At 48.5% G+C, this 22,416-nt stretch overlaps 1 pseudogene across 1 annotated transcript; it reads right to left on the bottom strand.

Annotated features, from left to right (window-relative positions):
• Window positions 1-19,961, bottom strand: LOC308279891 (procollagen galactosyltransferase 2-like; annotated as a pseudogene). Its single transcript has 6 exons — window positions 19,829-19,961; window positions 11,266-11,385; window positions 11,108-11,196; window positions 9,758-9,949; window positions 8,418-9,628; window positions 1-90 (listed from the first exon to the last, which is right to left on the bottom strand). The product of its transcript is annotated as a procollagen galactosyltransferase 2-like (transcript).
• Window positions 19,962-22,416: the final 2,455 nt, after the last annotated feature.

Raw genomic sequence — 22,416 nt, 5'->3', positions numbered from 1 at the left:
TCAAGCACGGAGCGCAGCAGCCAGCCGCAGCGCCGGGGCACGGCAGACCTCTTCAGGTGAGTACGGCTGCGGAGGGGTGGCAGCCTGCTCCTGGGCGGAGGAGCATATTAAAACATGCCAGTCTCCTGGGAAGGGCTCTCCAGTGCCTTGGGCGTGAAATTCTAACTAAGATCCCAAAAGTCAATTTGGGGAAACACCGTGATATTAAACTCACTCAGAAGAATGTGTGAGAAATAATCAAGACGGAGAAATAGAGTGACGTGATCCCCAGAACCAAACGCCAGGGCATCCTGAAATCAGGATGAGAAAAATAATGAGAAAAGCCCAATGCCAGCGTTAACAGAGACGGAGTTATGGGAAAGTGTAGATCATTCAGAAATGACTCGAGATATTTAAGCATTTATTACATGAAAGGAGATAATTAAATCCGTGTGTGAAAGATGGATTGTGTAATAAATGTTACTGGCATAGGTGGTTACAGTTCTTGAAAAAAAAGGAAGCTAAACTTGGATTCTTACCTCACAATGAAATAAACTCCAGATGGCTTAAAGAGATAAGCGTAACACAATTGAAATGGTAAAGGAGTTCCACGGACATACTGGTGAATATTTTTACACTCTGGGGGTGAAATAAGGCATTTCTAAGCATAACACCTCAGTCAGGAAACAGAATGGAAAAGCGATATAACTCTGTACAAAATGAGACTCTTCTGTTTGGGCCCCGGGAAGGACAAATGAGATACTGACGTCGCTGTCTGTAACAAGAAACAAAGAGTTCCCCTCTAGTTTATAAGCACACCACCCTGCCCAGCCCCGCACCTCCATCAGCACTTACCACGGACGGTCGCTTGTCCAAGCCTCCCCGTGGCCCTGCAGGGGGGAGAGGGGGGCCCCACCGCGCGTGGATATTGGGTAACCGTGACTCTGAGCTCACCTGGCCAATTATAAAAAAAAAAAAATACAGCCAGGAGTGGTGGCGCACGCTTGTAATCCCCGTGCTTGGGAGGCAGAGACAGGAGGATCGTGCAGGTTCGAAGTTTATTGTTTCCAAAAATAAAATAGGTCTGGGAGTGTAGCCCAGAGGTAGAAGGGCTTCCAGGAACTCCAGTACCACCAACAAACAAACAAACAAACAAATAAAAAAAAAACAATGTGTTCACAGAATTGGACATTTGTTGTGAGCAAGTTATGCCATTAACATAGACCAGATAAGCTGGAGTCTTTCCACAATGTCAGAGCTTATCAAATGACAGCCAGTCACAAGCAATAGCCCATTCACTGGTAGCAATTCACCAGGTACTCCTGGTTAAATTGGTTGCTATAAGCCGGGCAAACACAGATCCTTTTATTCCCTTCTTAATTGCTAGTATCTATGGCCCTCAAGTCACCCCATCACTTTTACTCAAAAGATAAGAGTAGGTTATAGAAAGACCAAGAAAGGGTCAAGGTGGCTGCAGGGCTACAGGAGTCCGCACTGAGAGCTCAGGCCGCATGCAGGTAAGCAGATGAGATTAAGAACTGGTCAGGGCACAGGGCCATCAGGGTGGAGGACTTACTCTGGGCCAGGGCCCAGGGGGAGGCAGTTCTGGGCAGGGGGCTCAGGCCGGCTGAAGCTCTTGGACAGTCTGCTTGTGGGTGTTGATGGGCCGGTGTGTGCCGCCCTCCCACCTGGCTTGGGTGGGGCTCCTCTCGCAGACCTCAGGTGAGGGTTCCATCTGGTGTGTTTGATAATGTCATGGCCTGGTTTCTCGGCTATGGTTTTCATAGGCCCATACATCCATGTGCTTCTGACTTAGTTTGGTAAGTTCGTGGATGGTCATTTTTAATCAGCATGATTAATTTATGTATCTGTTTGAACTTATGGTTGTGCTGTGCAGCTGGGGTTATTCTTTTCGATAGCTACTGTACCTCCAGCATCAGGTGGCCGTGGCCGTGGCTGTGGCCTTGCCCAGACAGGTTTCCAAGTTGCTCTGCCTTAGCATTGGCAGAAGGGATAGCTCGGGGCAAATTGGGATTTATCAATTGGAGTGGCTCGGGGCTAGGCACGGACCAGTGACCTTCTCCTACTCCCGCTGCCTCTGGCCCCAGCCTTTTCTTTCTTTCTCTCTTTCTCTCTCTTTCTTTCTTTCTTTCTTTCTTTCTTTCTTTCTTTCTTTCTTTTTCTTTCTTTTTTTTGTGGTACTCAGGATGAAATCCAGGGGCCTTCTACCTCCAGCTATAGTCCCAACTCTCTTTTATTTTTAATTGAAAACAGGGTCTCACTAAATTGCTGAGAGCCTCACTAAGTTGCTGAAGCTGGCCACGAAGCTGTGATCCGTTTCAGCCTCCCGTGTACTAGGATTGCAGGTTTGCACCACTACGCCAGGCTGGCCTCAGCTGTTTCTCCAGAGCTTGCTATAACCAGCTTACCCTTGCAGGCCATGGAGAAACGAGGCTTTCATCCCAGGGACTTTGTAAGTCCATCGGTGTGCAGTGGGTCGTAATGCTTGGGGGTGGTGAAAGCCACATTGGCAGAGGCAGTGCTCATGACAAGGCAGGATGCAATCCAGACCCCTCAGGTCCCAGGCTGAACAACCCCCCAAGGGACCAAATCCTTTGCCGCCTTTGGGTCCAAAAGGTTGGAAGTAGCGTGATGGTGCATGCTTCTAATGCCAATAGTTGGAAGGCTGAGACAGGATTGCAGGTTCAAGGCTAGCCTGAGAAACTTAGTAAGACCCCGTTTCAGAAAAAAATATATTTTTTAAAAGGGTTCTATCTCAGAGGTAGAATAGAACACTTCTGGGTTCAACCCCCAGTACCAAAAAAAAAAGGGAGTCTAAATTGTATCCCTTGCACACTCCCTGGGGACAGGACACAGAGAATGTTGGAACTGCAGGCAGCCTCCATGGTCCTGGCTGGAAACCCAGGACTGGGATGTGGGTGCGCGACCCACCTTGCTGGTCTTCTAGGGCAAGGGGCCTGTGGAGCCCTGAATGAACTTCTCCGCTTGGCCCGACCTGCACTGGAGTCATCTGGTCAGCTCCAGAGAACATGGCCACAGGGCTCCTGTGTCCCAGCTCCCCAGAGCCAGCCAGACAAGGCATGGCCGGCTTGTCCAAGGCACTGGGGAGATGACATCGCCCTCTTGTCCTCTGTTGGCGGGTCTAGTCCGTCAGCGGTGGGGCTGATCAGGAAAATGAGTGCCGACGGCTGGAACAGAAACACACCAGCCGGGAGTCGAGTCAAGCAGGATCTCGTTTATTTCTTTCAGGCAACCCAATTTAAAGCAAAAAACCGCAAGGGGATTTCCAACAGGAAACTATTCTAACCTATCAAGCTAAAGGTCACCCTTGCATGTGCAAAGCACATAACTTACAGCCAATCATTATCCAATGCACAAGGGGTTCACAAGCACAGAAGCATTATTTGAGCCAATAAGTGCCATAAACCAACTCAGTCCAAATGGGGCGTGAGTCCACTCATGATTGAGAATCTCAGAAAAGATGGGGAAGGATAGGGTGATGTACTGCAGCCTATTATCTGCAGCGATTCTTTCCCTTCTAGGAACTAAATTTCTTTAAGTTCCTACTGGCGGCGCTTTCTGGAAAGAATCTGATATGGACAAGAGCTTCTTGAGCTAATGACACTTTATTACAAGAACCCCCCAAAATTTATACCCTTCACCAGTAAAGTTAATAATAAGAGAAAAGGAGGGGAATGCAATCACTGTAAAACAATAGTGAATAACATGTAAACAAAGGTAAAAAAAACTAGTCCGGCTTTCGGCTGGCTTTCGGCTTTCAAGAGATTAGCTCAGGATCTTCTCCCGGATTTTGCAGATAGGCAGTTCCAAAGGGCAATCTTCCAGAAGAAACGGGCACGCCCAAAGGCTTGGAGGCCTCTCAGGGAATCTTCTTTAACTTTCTTGGATCTTTCCATCTTTTGGGCTCAGTCCGTATGGCAGGCATGGGGGGATGTGGTGATTCAGGTGGATGTGATAGAGTTTTCTCAGGTGTTGCCGTCTTACCTTCTAAAATCTGAAAGCTTAAGCAAACTCACAACACAGTTTGGCAGACAAACACCAAAAATACCATGTAGTTTTTAGATTTAGTTGTCAGATATACTTCCTTAGGCTTATTAGAAACCTATTCATCTTAAAAATAATCCACATTCCTGTCTCAGACCCTTTGCAATATCCTTTCCTGGGCCACGTGGCGCCCCTCCCATCTCGGGTAGGGCTCATACTGGGTGTAAAGGTCAAGAATCTTCCTAGCCTTCAGCTCCATTGTATTGGGCAGTATTAGTTGCTCATAAACTGGGTTGCTTTGATGTTACACCCAACGTTTGTCTTCCCGTATCTGGGCAGGATCACAAAGAGAGGTAAATAGAGGCATCGGGTCGCCTCCCCCTCTAGGTTAGTTAGTGATTAGGTTGAAGGTCAGAGATTGAGAGGAAATCTGCATTTGTAATTACTGACTGGAATGCCACCACGGCATCTAATTTCTAACTAAGTTCTATTACCATTTAAACAAAGCCAAGGACATTTAGAGGTTTGGACAAATTACCAGAAATTTTATTTTCCACGGACTCAGTTTCTCTCACAGTCCTGATCTTACATCACCGGAGCAATTCATGTGGAGAGTTAAAAGAATCATTATTAAAAGAATAATAGTTATGAAAGAATATCTAAAAGTGGAGCGTACTTTCGGCCAGCAACCACACCTTCTCTCGGAGCTATTTCTCACTTTGAGATTTCCCTATGGACTGCATGAATAATAATAATGCGATGCCGAGAGGGCGTGGCTGTAGCTGGTATCTGCAAATAAGGCTCAACATTATCAAATTGGGCTAGCAGGGGCAAGGGGAGTAGTTACGCCCTCCATATCCGCTCGGCGCTACATGGTGCAGATTCATTGGAAGTTCTGTCAGGCGGTTGAGCAGACCCCAACATTTCCCCCTTCCTTTTTATATATGAGGGCGAAATGCATGGTCCCTGTCTTAGGTTGTCCTCCTCTGAGGATCTTACCGTCATTGGGTACTCATGCTCGATAGCCGCTCATACGCCACCCAGCCCCTGTCTTAGGTCGTCCTCTGAGGATCTTACCGTCATTGGATACTCATGCTCGATAGCTGCTCATACGCCACCCCAGCCCCTGTCTTAGGTCGTCCTCCTCTGAGGATCTTGCCCGTCATTGGGTACAGGGGAGCAGAGGGGGGATGTTCATGGTCAGAACGCCAGTCATACTGATTGGGCTCTCTCTCGGGAAGCTTTGATATTGGATCTCTACTTGATGTATTTTCCTACAAACTGAACTAACTTATTGAGAATACAGGGGCCCAGGGTACAAACACTCAGGAGAGACACAAGGGGGCCCAACAGAGGGAAAAAGTAAGGCAAAAGCCCATTGAAGCTCACCCATAATGGGTTGTCTTGTAGATCTCACCGGCTTTTTTAAGGTCTTATTGGAGTTGCTTTAGCTTGTCCTGGACCAAGCCCGATTTCATAAAAACAGCATTTTTCCTGTAAAAACAAGCATATGCCTCCCTTTTCAGCTGTTAGTAAATCCAATCCCCATCCTTTTTGTAATACCACATCGGCTAGAGAATCTACTTGGGCTTGTAAGTCTCGGACGGTTTCTGAGATGGCCTTAATACCATCGATCATTTGGAGGGAGAGTTTCCTATGTAACTCAAAGACCATCCCAAGGCCAGCCACACCCATGGCAGTTCCGGCAGTAATCCCCAGGCTGATTAAGAGGGGGATGGCTTGTATTGCCTTCTTTTTTCATCCTCCCTAATAATCAAAGGAGGGGATGGGCATTGGTTCCTCCCCAGGGATAATATTTATATCGGGGAGCAGGGAGGCAAGGGTGCAAAGGCCTGTCCATGATGGGGGCAAGGATTCATATGCCATGCTATCGCCACAAACAAAAACCAACCCGGGAGGGGGACAAAGATTTTGGGGGAAGATTTAACAGTAATATTTATAGAGCAAAACTTGAACCATCAATGTTGGGCGCTCAGTAACAGGTATTGTTTATTGATATTTTAAATGGTTGAACAGATAATGGGAAGGGCATAGAGCAATTGGGGCGATCTAGTTTTGGGGACTCCTCTTGACTCATTAGGGCCAAGGGCCGAGGTGTTCCGGCTCAAAGACAAAGCCAACAATCTCTAGCTAATTCCGGGGGAGGTTTGATTAAGGAGATTGTAGGTTGAATGCAAAATAGATTCTGTTTGGGGATCGAGTGCCAAGTCCCCTCTGCTGTTGGGCAGAGCTATGGGATGATAATTTAACTCGGGGTTTTGGGAAAGGATAATTTGTTTAATTCATTTTTCTACTTCTTGTTTTCGAATCTCATCTTGGACTCCACCACCATCCGTATGGGTGCATTGCTGGACAACTTCATAGCAAAGACTATGAATGGCTGGGAAGAACCCTCCCCTCCACCACACACACACAGGGACAGGGTTCAGGATGCCCGTCCTTCTTAGGGATTATTTTGGGCTTTTTAACGCAAACCCATCTATTTTGCTATGGGGAGATGACCATATCAGGGGTTAAATCTATTATGTTATGGGCGACTTTATTTCCACAATCAACCACCTGGATGGTTTGTCCATCGACAGGGAGCACAGAAAAGGTACCTCCTCCTCAGTCACATTCTTTTATTTAATGTTTCCCTTGCCTTACCTGGGTCTCCAAAGCCTGGCATACTATACTGTATTTGCAGGGACAGGATGATGAACATTAGGGTTTTCATGACTGCCTTCTTTTAAAATAAAATACAAAAGGCTAATCTCAGGGATTTCAGTTATTTTAGGCAGGTGGTATTTAGGGTTAATAATGCTTTTCTTAATTGATCATGTGGGGGTAGCGACTCCCCCTTTTGTTTTTGTAGTTGAACTTTTAGGGTATGATTATATTTTTCTATTAAAGCTTGTCCTTTTAGGTTATATGGAATGCCCATAGTATGAATAATTTTCCATAATTGAAGGAAGGAGGCGAAATGTTGACTAATAAAACAAGGGCCATTATCAGTTTTTATTTGTTCGGGAATACCAAGAATAGCAAAACATTGAAGAAGGTGACTTATAGAGTGTTTTGTCTTTTCACCCAATGAGCTGAGGCCCAGTCAGCCCTGGAATAGGTATCTATGGAAACAAAAATATACTTGAGTTTTCCAAATGGTTGAAAATGAGTTACATCCACTTGCCATAATCCATTGGGGCGTAAGCCTCTTGGAATAACTCCGGACGATTGAAGGGGAGGTATTTCCAAGAAGGGTTGACATGATTTACAAGTGCGAACAATTCTTTTTAAATCCTTAGAAGGGATTTGAGGATATTCATGTTTTAATCCCCTCCAATTTACATGGGTTAATCGATGAAAATCCATGGCCTCTTCTACAGATAGGGCTTGAACTTTTGTTGAGGCCAGTTGGCCAGCCATGGCATTGCCATTGGACAATAACCCAGGTAGGTTTTGAGGTCCCCTAAGATGCTGAATATATATTGGATATCAATGTTGTTTAAGCAGGCATTTATTGGTATCATTAAAGGGGTAATAGGATTGGCATCTAATTTAATATAAGCATCTATTAAAGTAGGTAACAAATTTACTACATATAAACTATCTGAGAATAAATTTATAGACTCAAAAAATCCTTGCAGGGCTAGGGCTACGGCAAAAGGTTCTTTGAATTTGGGGGATCCTTTTACAGGTGGGAAGATGGTTTTTAGGGGCTGAGGATCCATTCCTTTTACAAAAGGGGGATAAATAACCACGGAGGCCCCTTCGCACCCTCCACTGGTGAATACAGTAATAAATTTGGGATCTGGGGTAAGTAAAAATTGCCTTGGGGGTTTCCATTCTAATTGTGTAAAAGAGCTCATCCACTTGTAGGGACCATAATGGCAGTCCAAGTCTCCTAAAAATCCCTCTAATGCAAATACTATTTTTGAATTATTTTTTTGTAACAATGTAAAATCAGAGAGGCGAAAGGGAATGATAATTTTATGGGGGTCTATTCCGAATAACCGATTGGCAATATTTCTGCCTTTTATAATGCAATCAGCCATTTGATCAGTGATGGGATATACTCTAGGCACTCCCCCAACGGCTAAATGGATCCAATGAATGGGTTCTCCTTCCTGAGCAAGTATGGCTGAGCATAGAGCATTTCCCACAAATATATAAAAATTAAGTGGCAAGTTTGGATCATATCTCCTCAATTTTGCATCATTAATGGATTCTTGCACCTTGATCAGCGTTGCCCTGCAAAGTGAGGGAAGGGGGACTTTGGAAGTAAGGTCCAATCCTTTTAAGAGATCAAAGAGGGGAGAAAGTTCTTCAGTAGAGATGGGAATCCACGGCCGAAGCCAATTTATTTCCCCTAACAATCGCTGTAGTTGTGGAAGAGTGTATTCTTGTATTACAAGCTGAGGCTTGGTAGGGGAGGCAGCGTCCACAATCTTGACCTCGATTTCCTGCTCATAAGGGTGTGCAGCATCCGGTCCCTCCTGTCCTTTCTGTGTTTGAGGTTGATCATGAAAATGTCATCAAATCCCATCTTGTCTGGATATTTAGGGACAACGGACACAAACTCGGAGGGCTCCATTGGAGGACGGTCAATCATTGCCTCTGTCTGCGCGTAGATGAGGTTCTCGATGTCCTCCTGCAGTCTGATGAGGCTTCAGAGGGACAGGCAGGTAGCCGTAGTGCTCCCTATTGCAGAGGTACATCTGGAGACCTGCTTGCTTGCTGGAGAAAGCGAAGGTGACGATGTCGTCAAAGGTCCAGGTGTAGTCCTGGTGCGGGGGTAGAAGGCCAGCTTGTCTGAGGCCTCCTTCCTGAGGTCGATCAGGAAGCTGGAGTGGACCATGGGGACAGGGAAGCAGCCTGTCCTCTTCCACTCTCGAATCTAAAGGTAGTCTGGGGTGCGTTTGTAGAAGCCCTGTGGCGTGATTCCACACCAGAAGTTGGAGTACAGGCCCCTGGACTCCAGCATGGGGGCCATGATGGTTTTATTTTCTGCAATCATGAGGCTGAGGGTCTATGGATTAGTCAGGAAATTGTCGACATCTATAAACAGAATGTAGTCTGACCATTTTCCCTTCGCAGTTCGCAGGGCTGCCTGCCGTAGTTTCATGACATGGGAAAACCGGGAGCTTGGCCAGTGCTTGGGTCCAGTTTCATCAGGATAAGATTCAGGCTCATCCATAGGTCTCCACGCCACATAGTGATAGAGTCTCTGCACGGTTTTCAGCCACTCCCTGAGGATCTTGGTGATATTATCCACATTGTGATCGGTGGCCACCCAGATGGCTATCCTGCTCTTGGGATAGTCCAGCCGCTCCAGGCAGCGTAGGAAGTGCGGCAGCAGGTGCGCACCATTGCGGGCCAGGACGGCCACGAGCACCGTGGGTCTCAGCAGGGGCGACTTGGGGAACACCAGTGCCTCCTCTTCGTCGTCCTCCAAGTCGGGCTTGGCGGCGAAGCACGCTCTGCAGCCGCTGCAGAGGGTGGCAGCGGGGTGTGCAGCCGTGTTCCGGGCTGGGGCTGGGGCTGGGGCTGGTGGGGAGGTGCAGCCGCGAGGCAGCCGGGGAGGCACAGCCTGCTGGGCCAGCCCTTCCACTAGGATATCTGCCTAGGGGGAATTGGGACCGTCCTCCGCCACCACCTTTCAGAGCTCTTTGAGATCCTGTGGTTCCCAGGGGTACTAGGCGGCTGTATGGTTTCCCCCAGGATTTATGTTGACAGTTCCTCCAGCTCCCACTTCGCCCACATATGGCGGCATAGCCGAGGGTACGGAGAAGGAATTGGCCGGGGAAAAGGGTTGTGGGGAGCCCTTAGCGTCCCCAAAGGGATCGGAGGGATCGGGAGGTTTCTTAGGGGCTTTGGGACTGGAGGAGGGTGTATGCTTGGCGGCCCCTTTTTCTGCTGGCTTGGGGCCACAGTCATCGAGTTTCTTCAGAGGTTGCAGGGAAAAACAGCTTTTAAGCACGAAAATGGTGGGGAGAACTCCCGGGGGGGGATCTCCCTTGCTCTGTCTGGGCTCGCCTAACCAGCCCCTCAACTTGATCCCAGGTATCCCAATCAAAAAGATTACTTTCGGGGAGCCATGGGGCAGATTTTAAAAGGTACCCCCAGGCCTGGGTGGCTTGGTTATCAGCGAGATTAAGTCCTCGGCTCTTGAGAACGAGTTGAAGGGATTCTAGCACAGGGTCAGGTTTAGAACTGGACTTCTCCATAATTTATGGGGGATACTCACCCGCGGACTGATTAGCCTGTCAGCCTTTCCTTCAGAGCAAGAAGCGGTGGTGCCTCATGACGGTGGTGCCTCACCGTCAGCGGTGGGGCTGATCAGGAAAATGAGTGCTGACAGCCGGAACAGAAACACACCAGCCGGGAGTCGAGTTAAGCAGGATCTCGTTTATTTCTTTCAGGCAACCCAATTTAAAGCAAAAAACCACAAGGGGGATTTCCAACAGGAAACTATTCTAACCTATCAAGCTAAAGGTCACCCTTGCATGTGCAAAGCACATAACTTGCAGCCAATCATTATCTAGTGTCCAAGGGGTTCACGAGCACGGAAGCATTATTTGAGCCAATAAGGAGAGTAGTTACGCCCTCCATATCCATTTGGCGCTACATGTTGCAGATTCATTCATCGGACGTTCAGGCGGTTGTGCAGACCTGCGCTCGACGCCACATGTGGCCGAGTCATCGGAAGTTCTGTCAGGCAGTTGTGCAGACCCCAACACTCTGTGGCACTTTGCATTTGGCTTCTCATGGGAATGGCCAGGTCCAGGTGGAAATGTGTGTTGTGGAAGATTCTGCCTTGGAGACATTTACAGTTCTGGAATTAATTACGTCCCTTTGCTAAAGAAGCCGGTGGACCTAGGAGTCCAATGCCAACTGTCCAGTGCTCCTTGGTGCCAGCCTAAAATCTAGACAGTCAGACAGAAACTGGGGTGGTCAGGATGAAGGGACTTTTGAAAATAAGTGACATATTTTGGGAGAGATTAGACTTGCAGAGACACTTCATAGATGGTAGTGTCCCGTGCAACCATGCTGATGGGGGCTCCGGTCTTCCTCTGGCCCACCACCCCAGCAGAAGAGGCACCTGTCCGGCGGGCCCTGGTGCCGGTCCTTTGGTGCCGGACTCTCCTGGGATGTGCTCCTGTGCAATCTTCATGAGCCCTGGCGATGTTTCTGCAGCCCCGGGGAAGGGCAGAGGGGAGAGAAACAGGCAAAAAGAGTTGCCTGGGGACCCAGAGGCACCCTGCTCCCTGGCCCTGCTCAGCAGCTGCCGCTCAGGGAGCTGGGCTCTCTGGGGCTCTGCATGGCTGGGCAGACAGTGCTGTGCCTTCCTCCAGGACAGAACGTCCACATCACTGAGATCTGGGGAGCAAGGGGGTCCTTGCTGGCTGTACAGTGCAGGGCCCCTCGGCCTTGGATGGCTGGCTGCCCCGGTGTGGGTGGTCCCTTCCCTTTCTTGCTGAGTGTGGACTCTTTGGGCAGAGACTGGCCTTCACCCAGAACCCCGATGCCTGGGCAGAGTGTGGTGCATGGCTGTGCCAGGACCTGCAAGGCAAAGGATGGACCTGCCCTCTGGTGTGCTGTTCCACAGTGCGCCTCATGACCCCACCCCTCTGTGTCCTCACCCTGGAATGCCGCTTTCTATGGAAATCACAGGTGCCTTTAACTGTAGGGTCTCGACACGGCACACCACTCTGGACTCTCCAGCTGGGCCTGGTGTGGGAAGGAGACGAGAGGGTCACAGGAGAAAGGAAGTCCAGGCGAGGGGCAGGGTGTGACTCAGGGCCTCCAGCCTCACAGGGCAGGGCAGGGCAGCAGGGCCGGGGGACGCCCCTGAGGTGGTGCCCGGCGTCACGGCAGGTCTGGGGTCTCCAGCGGGAGGTTGGGGGTGGAGAGGGGCTTGTGCCTGAGGTCCTGCCCTAGGCTCCTGCCAACCGAACTCATTCTGGCTCTAGCCAGGTGGGGACAGACCAGCCAGACAAGGCTGGAAACAGGACAGCGTCATTGTTTGAAGAGTGTTGAAGGGGGCCCTCAAGACACCCAGGTTTCACGGATGCAGACTCAGGGCCCGCGGCAGTGCTGGAGGGTCTTGTGTTTGAGTCTTTGGTGACCTTCAGCCATAAGCCCTAGACCCCCCAGAGGACGGCACGGACTGTTACGGTGGGGCAGCAAAACTGTACCAGTGTAGACGAAGCCGCGGGTTCTGGTTCTGAGCTATTTTAGAAGAAGAATAGCCCGCACTCTTCTGCTGCAAACTTAAGTAATTTTATTATTACAGAGGCAGAAAGTACAGTGAGGCACTGCACTAAAGGGATGGATGCAGGGAAGCAACTTGAAAATCAGTGACTGAAGCTTTTGGATACAGAGCAGTTTTTATAAAGAATTTTATTTTGAATCTTTGCTTAACCAATCATCTTCCTGACCTGATTAGCTCTGCCCCTTCTCTGGGGCAAGGCGTTTGATGTGGGGATCCACTATCTTACATTCTGTCTGACCAAAAGTCGTCTTCCTATAGGCATAAGCTCAAATCTTTAAGACCCTAAATGTGTTACATGGTTAGAAGTCAGGGATCTCTTGAAGGCTCACGCCATCCTCCCACATCCTAGCCTGTTGGCTAGAGTTTATTTTCCCTGTAAACTTCTCTTTAAAATGCAAAGGCCCTGGGCTACCTCTCTTTTCTTGCTAACCACCGGTGGTGCAGGGAACTCTGCAGGGTTCCTTCCCTGTCTGAAGTGCTGCCCAACACCCAGGCTCTGACACTTTCTATACTTTAAAATTAATGCCAAAGCATCTGAAGTCAGTACATCTTGACATTAGTATCAAAGACGTTTCTGAAATTAGTTCCCAATACTGGCACAGACTCCACTTCCATACTGTCTTTAGGGCCGTGGAGGGACGTGTGTGAGAGCATTATGGGAGAGAGTGGGCGGCTGGGGCGGCAGGTGCAGGGGCAGGCAGCCTGGGAAGGTGACCCTTTCTGCGGCCAGCTGCTTGCTGTGTTTCCAGCCTTCCACCTGGGAACACCTCACAGGGGAGCTAATCGGAGTCCTCCTCAGCCCTGTGGGATCCCGGTCCAAGGCCTCGGCTTTTGTTGTGGTGAAAGAGGACATCTTCCCAAAGCTCTCGCAGCCTGGCTCTTCCTGAGAGGAGGCCAGCCTCTTGATTGCAAATGGCTCATGGTGTTTCTGTTTGAGCTGGGTGGGCGCAGGGCAGGCTGGCCTGGCCACGACACCCACCCATCCCCACAGGAGGGCGCCTCCTCAGGGCTCTATCTGAATTGCTCTGGCTGCTGCCACAGGACCCTGGCGCTCACTTGCCTGTGTGTGTGTGTGTGTGTGTGTGTGTGTGTGTGTGTGTGTGTGTGTTTTACTGGAGATTGAATCCAAGGGTAGTCGACCTCTGAGCTACCTCCTCCAGGGTTTTATTTTGAAACAGAGCCTTGCTTAGTTGCTAAGGCTGGGCCTCAAACCTGTGGTCCTCCTGCCTCAGCCTCCCAAGTACTAAGATTACAGGTGCGCTCCTGGTTCGGCTTGCCTTTCTTTAATGTATATTTGTCCAGAAGTCTGGGGCATCTTGTTGTCTCTTCTGGGTCTGAGATATCTTGGCACGGATGTGGATTTGGGTTGGAGGAGAATTTCCCAGACAAAGAGTAGAGCTGAGAGAGGTTTATTTGGGGAAGCAAGGGCGCACATTCAAGGCAAAGGCAGGCTGCCAGAGTGAGCGCTCGAGAGGCCGGCCCTTGAGGGAGCGCACCTCTCGCTTTGTAGGAAGCGTTGTAAAAGGTGGGCGAGTGGAGCCTGTGTGCAGGGTTGATTCCTTTGATCGAGGCGTGCTGAGCAGGGGTAGTGACCCGGGTCTTCTCAGAATCTTCTGCCTGATGTTACCTGGCTGATGGACAGTGCTTAGAGCCTTCAGGTCGACCTTACCTAATTGTGGATGGCACTTGGCTTGTAACAATGTCTCTTGCCGGAGCCAGCCGGCAAGAGTAGGGGTTCTGAAGTGAGGCGTGAGGATGAAGAGTTTTTAACTCTAACGTGGGGGAGCCGCCAGCCTACTGTCTCTACTGGTCGACCCCTGTTCTGGGGTCAATATTTCCTACGGGTCGACGACTATGCCTGGGTCAGTATTCTCTATCGTGCGGACACTCCTGGCCAATGCAGCTTCTGGGTCAATCTTGTCTTTATTGTGCTGACCTTGGGTTTGTTTTTCCAGAGGTATTTATACACAGCTACAGGTCAATCAACATTCTCGTGGCACCATCACCAGAATACAATAAAGACCAATACAAAACACACATTACAGATAGGCCTATCAGTACCCTCGTGTCATCACCACCTGATCCTCTCTCAGACCTCTTTGAACTTTCCATAACCCCAAACCTCAAACCTTGTTGACTCTGGGCGAAGGACAGTCAGCTGAGGCAGAGACACCGACCCAGGGGAAGGCCTTAATGGCTCCCAACAGTCTTTCTCTAGACTTCTTTTACCAGTCTAAAAATACATTCTATGAGCTCACAAATATACAGGCATCAATTAACTGGACTTACTGTGTTCCGAGACTCATTAGCCCTTTTAAGAATTCAGGCTTGAAGCAAAACAGGCCTTTGGAGTGAGGGGAGGTGACCATGAGCTTTAATTTAAAAGCCATGGTCCCCCTTTTCTGCCCTGCTTGTCTCCTTTCTATCTATTGCTTTTATTTCTTCTATCCCACTTCATTCTCCTGCTGGCTTCTCCTCCCCTGTGAGCCCAGCAGGTGCACCCAGGGAGGGGAGAGGTCTCAGGTGTTGGACTCCATCTCCACCCCGGCATGCCCCGTCCAGTCCCCACTGTGGACACCATTACATTTCTTGATTTGTGGTTGATTTTCATTTCATAGAATTTCCTGGTTAAGAAATAACTGCCCAAGGTTGTGTATTTGTTCAAACCAAACAGCCACATCTTATATCAAGAATCTCAACTTCTGGGAAGATGGCGACCGAGAAAAGCGGGGCTTAAGAGCCCCGCTAACAACCAATCTCCATTACCACAAAATCAGCAACTTTCATAGCCATCAAATCAGCAACTTTCAGAAAACACCATCACCAGAGAAACAAAAAAATCACCAGGCTCCAGAGAGAAAGCGGACTGAGAACAGAGCTCAGAGCCACAGAGGAGATACACTGGCCTCACGCCTGAGGACGCGGAGGCAGTGCCATACTGCCGGCGGCAGCGGCGAGTTCACCGGACGGCTACAGCAAGCCAAGGTGAGCCGCTGCGGAGCAGCCAGGCGGGATTTCTCGGCGCAGGGAACATCTAAAGCTCCCAGTGGCTGAGCTCAGCACACGCTGCAGGGATTCAGAGTGAAACTCAAAACCAAGAAGAAATACGCCAGCCTCACAGCCGAGGGCGTAGCAGCGGCGCCATATTGCCACCGGCAGCAGCAGCAGCGAATTCACTGAGTCCAGTACAGCTCCATCTACGTACTCAAGAACAGTGAGTCAAATTGCGGGCCCCAGAGGAGAAATCCCAGTACTGTACTCCCTGGGACTTAACCCAGTGGGGGAGTGGCAGTGGCAGAGATATCACACTATAGGAGAACGTGCAACCTGGCACCCCCCATAGTCTAAAGCAGCCTCTATCGATTTCGTGGGTCGGAGACTCTGTGATACAAACCAGTAAAGGAGTAGTGGGGTCTGAGATACTACAGACTCGAGATCCAGAGCACCTTAAGTGAAGCCGTAGTGACCCAAGGGAAGAACCCAGAGAAGGCACAAACATCGGAAATCATGGGAAAGAGGAATAATACCGGAGCAATGAATGCCCACAACCCCACAACATCAGAACCTGATAAAACAGAAAATCAGAGATTTCTAGAAGATCAAATCAGGAAAATAACTGTAGAAATAATAGAGGTGCTTCGAAAAGAATTCAGAGAGAGCCAAAAAGAGATAAAGGATGCAATTAATGAAGTAAAGGCCTCAATTCAAAGCACAAACAACCACATGGAGAACAGAATCTCGCTCTTAGAAGATGACCATTCCAAAAATGAATGCATAGTTTCTAATCTAGAAAAAAATATCTGACAGCAGGAATCTGACATTGAAGAAATATGGGCCCATTTTAAGAGAGCTAACCTAAGAATAATTGGAATAGAGGAGGGAAAAGAAAGTGAAACCAAAGGGATCAACAATCTCTTCAAGGAAGTAATAGCAGAAAATTTTCCAAACATAGAGCAAGAGGTCGATACACAGGTCATGGAAACTTATAGAACTCCCTTTAGACAGGATCGGAGAAGAGGATCCCCATGCCACATAATTGTCAAAATGACCACTGTGGAAGCCAAGCAGAGAATCTTAAAGGCAACAAAAACAAAGGGCCAAGTGACATTCAGAGGCAAACCAATTAGAATCACTCCAGACTTCCCAAACCAAGTCATGAGAGCCAGAAGGGCTTGGAGTAACATATTCCAAACTCTGAAAGAAAACAACTTCCAGCCAAAAATTTCCTACCCAGCAAAACTTTCTATCAAATTAGATGGAAAAATAAGAAGCTTCCATGACAAACAGAAACTGAAGGAATTTATGTCTTCAAAACCAGCACTAGAGAAAATACTCAAAGAGATTAAGTACAAAGAAGAAATAGGTAACACACTCCAGAACTAGAGAAACAAGATTTTCCATCCAACAGACAACTAAGATTGGTTATCTGTGGAGATTCATTATTTATGTTAGTCTTTTACCTATCTCTAAAGGGTATTGTTTGCCTTTATTGTTGTTAATTTTTAGGATTTCTAGTTGGAATATTAATATACCTTTAGATATAGCATTTGGAAATATTTTATCCCATTCTATTAGTAACTGTTAACTCTGTTTACACTGTCATTGGATATACAATATTTTTTTATTTTTTAGGGAGTTTGTATACTCCTCTGTTGCCTGTGTCATTGAAATCATATCCAAGAAATCACTGTCAATCAATTTTGTGAGGTTTTATGACCCAGATTTTCTCCTAAAAGTTTATAGTCTTAAGATTTATACTTAGGTCTTTTATCTATTTTGAGTTAATATTTGTATATGGGATTAGGTAAGGGTCCGATTTTATTCTTTTTCATGTAATTATTATTTTTCAACAATATTTAGTTAAAAGATTATTATTTTCTCCACCAAATATTCGTGGAAACCTTGTCAAAAATAACTTGACAATATATGGAAGAATTTAGCTCTAGGCTTTTATTTAACTCCAATGGTTTATATATCTGCCTTTAGAACAGTACTACCCTGTTTCAATTATTGTAGCTTTATAAGGTTTGAAATCAGAAAATATACATCTTCTAGCTTTCTTCTTTTTCGAGATCGTTTTGGGTATCTAGAGTCCATATTCCATATTAGGATAGATTTTTTTCCTGAAAAATAAATATATAAATATATGATAGTTTCACCTAAAAAAATAGAAAAAAACATTCTCTGGTAAGAAAGAAAGCAAAAAGAAATATTGGAATGTTCTCTTTAAGTCATCAAAAGCTTGGTATCAGACAAATGAAACTGTTATGTGAAATTATCATTTTTAATTTTGGATAAATTGCTATAATACTAGATGTCAACCACTAAGCCAAGCAGAGGAGGGATGGGGAGGGAATGGGGTGGGGATCGGGTCGGGGCTGACTGGGCGATGTGTGCATGTATGTCTACAAAAGTTTGTATCCCACTATGATGTATGAATACAGTGCACCAATAAAAAAAAAAAGAAAAAAAGAAGAAGAAGAAAAAAAAAAGAATCTCGCCGGGTGTGGTGGTGCACACTTGTAAGCCCAGTCCTTTGGAGGCTGAGATCGGACTATCGCAGGTTTGAAGACATCCTTGACAACTTAGCGAGGCCGTCTGCAGCTCAGTAAGACCCTGTTTCCAAATAAGAAATAAAATCAGGCTGGTGGTTTAGCTCAAAGGTAGACTGCCTCAATCCCCAGTGCCAAAAAGAAAAGAAAAGAATCTTAGCCCTACGGTGACCACAGTGACCACCTACTGGTGGTCATGACTTGTCTCAATTGGCCCGAGTATGATGGGGTCAGTGTAGTAGCCAGGAAAGGAGGCCTAGATGCTGGACCTCTGTGGGGCTGACAGTAGGGCTGACCTTCCTGGGACTGGCCCAGTGGGGCTGGGGGAGCCTTTTTTGTTTTGGTGGTACTGGGGTTCCGGGAAGCCCTTCTACCTCTGGGCTACACTCCCAGACCTATTTTATATTTTTGAAACAGGGTCTCTTACGCCAGCGCGGCTGGCTTCGAACCTGCGCGATCCTCCTGTCTCCGCCTCCCAAGCGTGGGAATTACAAGTGTGCACCACCACGCCCGGCTGGGGGAGCCTTTGAAGACCTCCAGCAGACGTCTTGTATGAATCTTGTATAAAGTGAGAGTGTTTATACTTCATGGAAGCCCGCCCTCTAGACACCAGGGTATTGATATTTAAACGCTGGCCTGTGGCTTTGCACTGTAATTCTGGGAAGAAAGACGTTTCTTTTGGCTGCTTCCCGTGTTTTCTCCGCAGTGCGTTGGAAGTTTTGGACAACATGTCTTGGCTCCATTCTGTGATGGGTTCCAAGTAAACAATCCTCATTAGCGGCCTGCGATGGTCGCGGCGAACGACCAGCCAGCTGGCAGCAACGCGTGTCCTGCGGCCCGCCTCGCAGAACACAGACCCCTCTTAGGGGACTTGTGTGTCCACCACGGGGGCGTAGACCTGGTGACCTCATCTGTCCCTTGGTGGTCACCCCTGGGGCCACGGCCGCTCCCAGGAGGCCGGAGGGTGGTTGGGCCCCGGGCCCTTTTGGAGTGCGAGCATTGGAGCTTTGTCAATGGCTTTTCATGAGTAGTCAGTGAGCTCCAAAATCATGAGAAAAAAGCAGCATCTTCTCTCCTCAAGCAGGCAGTCCTCAGATTGGAGGAATATTTTTAAAGCTAGAAAATAAAAATTGCTGAAGTCTCAGAAAGATGCATTTGAAAGCGGGGCGTGGTGGCGCAGCTTGTAATCCCAGCACTTGGGAGGCTGAGAAAGGAGGATTGTGGGTTGCGGCTAGCCTCAGCGGCTTAGTGAGGCCCTCCACAACTTAGTGAAACCCTGTTTCAAAATAAAGAATAAAAAATAGGGCTGGGAGTGTAGCTCAGAGGTAGAATAGCAATCCCCAGTACTGGGGGGAAAAGAGAGAGAGAGAGAGAGAGAGAGAGAGAGAGAGAGAGACAGACAGACAGACATTTGAAATGTATTTTAACTCTTAACCCAAGCCTCTTCCCTCTGCATGCAAAAGAAAAACTCATGTTCCTTAGACTTGCTCTGCCAGGGCTCTAGAGCGGGAGGCTTCTCTGAGGCCCAGCCAGCTCTGCGAGGCGGGGAGGCTGCGTCTGGGGCACTGGGTCCAGCCTCAGCACACTTAGCCACAGCTGGATAAACTCACCTAACACAGGCCTACTTCAAAATCAAGGGTGGAGTCGGGCATGGTGCACCCAATACCTTGTGCACACCCCCTGGCAGTGCAGAGCCGGGTCATCTCCCCTCGTGGTCACAGGGCTCCGGGTGTCACCTCGGAGCCCCCAGAGAGAGGCTCTGCACCTGTCACCAGCCCAGGAAAGATCCAAGCCAAAGCTTTAAGTCTGGCCTCTCCTGAACGAGCATCACTTTCACGCCGTCCCAGAGATGTAAACCCTTAGGTTAAACCCTGAGGAGCTGCGGGCGGCCCGTGTGTGTTTCCGGCTCGGTTCCCACTGGGGTGGGCTGCACGGGTGGAGGGCGAGGCTGTGCGGAGGAGCCGGAGGTGGGTCCTCATCACCCCGCGGGCCTCACCTCGTGGCTCCTGCTGCGCTGCAGACTGTGTCTTTCCATCCCGAGGACCGGGTGCTGGAGCCTGGACCTCTGGGGTCCCTTCCGTGGTGGAATTTTCCAGCACTGTATCATGCCCCTCGAGCTGGGCAGACATGGGTGACAGGCAACACTGCGGCCAGTGTGTGTGCCCACGTGCAATCCCATTTCCCAATTTTCAGAACCACGTTAATTGCGTGGACTCACGGATCCTGGGGAAAGGGAGCCTCCGAGGGGGACGGCGGGTCAGCAAAGGGAGACCGTGATAGCTCAGACCACGGCCAGTTTAACATGGGTTAAGCACCGAGCCATGGTGTGGATCTGGTCCACAGGAACATCTAGGCAGCCAGAAAGGCCCGGGCCGGCCTTTGGGAGTGGAGGAAGCGGCAGGGACCTCTTGTGTATTTTTTTTCTGAAGTTTGGCTTCCATTGGCTCCTCTTTCTGTAACAATAACAGGAAGTTACACTGGTAAGACGAGATTCTCCGGGTGGTTCTGCATGGACAGCAGCTCTGGGAGAAGAGAGAGCAAGAAGGCGGGGTGGGGACACGTGTCCCAGGTGGTGCGGACCAGGCGAGTGTGGTTGTGTAGGAGGCGCTTGCTTCGGAGGCCCTCAGTGCCTGCCGGGCCAGTGAGCCACTTCCCCACAGGGGGCAGGGGAGTTACACTGGACCAGACCTTACATGACCCTGCTGTCTGTCTGAATGCAAGCTGCATTTTGCCTTCCCGTCCATGAGAAACGGGATTGGGCATACCACATCCACAGCCCGGGTTCACCAGGGCAGTGGGCGAGGCTGTGGACAGGCCAAAGAAAGTGCACAGAACCGGTGTGCAAGACGTGATTTACCGGGGAAGCTTGCAGGAGGACTGTGCGTGCTGCAAGGAGAGTCCAGTGGCCACAGGCGGCACATAGCTCCCCGTCCTTCGCCTCCTCGCCCTCGTGATGTTGCAGTCCCACCTTTTAGCGATTTGACAGCCCCCCTCCATGTTTCTGGGTATGATGTGCTTGGGTTCACTGTCTTGGCGGGGGCAGGGACAGGGGAGCATTCTGGAGACTTTACTGTCTTTCCCTCTGCTACCTGGGCCCTCTCAGAGCCTCGTTCAGGAGCACTTCTCCCACCAACAGCCCAGACTCCCATGAGCTCCTCGGGAGGCCGCTGGCCCTCACCCCTGCCCTCTGTTGCTGAGGCCAATGGCGTGCCCCCTCTCCTGTCCGTGTAGCACCGTCTCCAGAGGACTCAGGCATGCCTGTTTCCCTGGGTCCTTCTCTATCCCCTGCCACTGTAGCTGGAGGTCTCCCGCATTCAGCACGGTCCTAGCTTTATCTAGGTTGCCAAGAGACGGTCCTAGCTTTATCTCCTGCAACCCAGCCAGGATGGCAAAGGCTGATCCAGCTGAGTGCCCCCTCTTTGGCATCCACGTTCCCCCGGTGCTGTGGGGCCTGGGAGGACTCGCCCTGCTCTTCTCCTGGGAGATGCAGCCCGTTCCCGGTGGATCAGGGTGACCCTCATTCCTAGTCTGGTGACCAGGAAGGAGTTAGGGGAACTGTATTTTTTATTTTTATTTTTGCTGGTTACTGGAGTTCCTGGAAGCCCTCCTACCTCTGGGCTACACTTCCAGACCTATTTTATACTTTTTTATTTTTGGAAACAGGGTCTCTTAAGCCAGTGGGGCTGGCTTCAAACCAGCACGATCCTCCTGTCTCTGCCTCCCAAGTGCAGGGATTACAAGCGTGCGCCACCACGCCCGGCTCTATTTTTCTTTAAGGCTAAAATAAAATGCGTCATGGCTTGATTCTGATATTTCCGATTTAAAACCAGGTCTATAGGATTCTTAACTCAGTCTGATTGGTCTTTCATTTGTATCTTCTTTTTGAAAAATCCTATTCTTTCCAATACCATGTCTTTGATTTCTTACAATATATATCAAGCATTTCTGAGGAACGACGCCCAAACTGCCCACAATACTCACTACACAGATCTGTGTGTAGACTTTTGTCCTTAGGGAGTACCCCAAGAACCCCAAATGCTTTCTTTTGTTCCCAAATCTGTTTTAAAGCTTCTTCTGTACAGGTTTTATACATTTTTTTCACATTTTCCTAAGTACTCTTTTAAAAATTTTTGTTATTGGTGCACTGTATTCATACATCATAATGGGATAAAAAAAAACTTTTGTAGACATACATGCACACATCACCAGTGAGCCCCTACCTGATCCCCACCTCGTTCCCTCCCCATCCCTCCTTCCCATGCTTGGCTTAGTGGTTGACATCTAGTATAATAGCAATTTATCCAAAATTAACAATGGTAATCTCACATAACAGTTTCATTTGTCTTATACCAAGCTTTTGATGACTTAAAGATAACATTTCAATATTTCTTTTTGCTTTCTTTCTTACCAGAGAATATTTTTTTTCTTTTTTTAGGTGAAACTATCATACATTTATTTATTTATTTTTCAGAAAATATCTATCCTGATATGGAATATGAACTCTAGATACCCAAAACGATCTCGAAAAAGAAGAAAGCTAGAAGATATATATTTTCTGATTTCAAACCTTATAAAGCTACAATA

This window comes from Muscardinus avellanarius (assembly GCF_963383645.1).
Source record: "Muscardinus avellanarius genome assembly, chromosome: 2".
Classification (NCBI taxonomy): Eukaryota; Metazoa; Chordata; class Mammalia; order Rodentia; family Gliridae; genus Muscardinus; species Muscardinus avellanarius.
The sequence above is the reverse complement of the archived record's forward strand: the minus strand, read 5'-3'. Positions and strand labels throughout refer to the sequence as shown.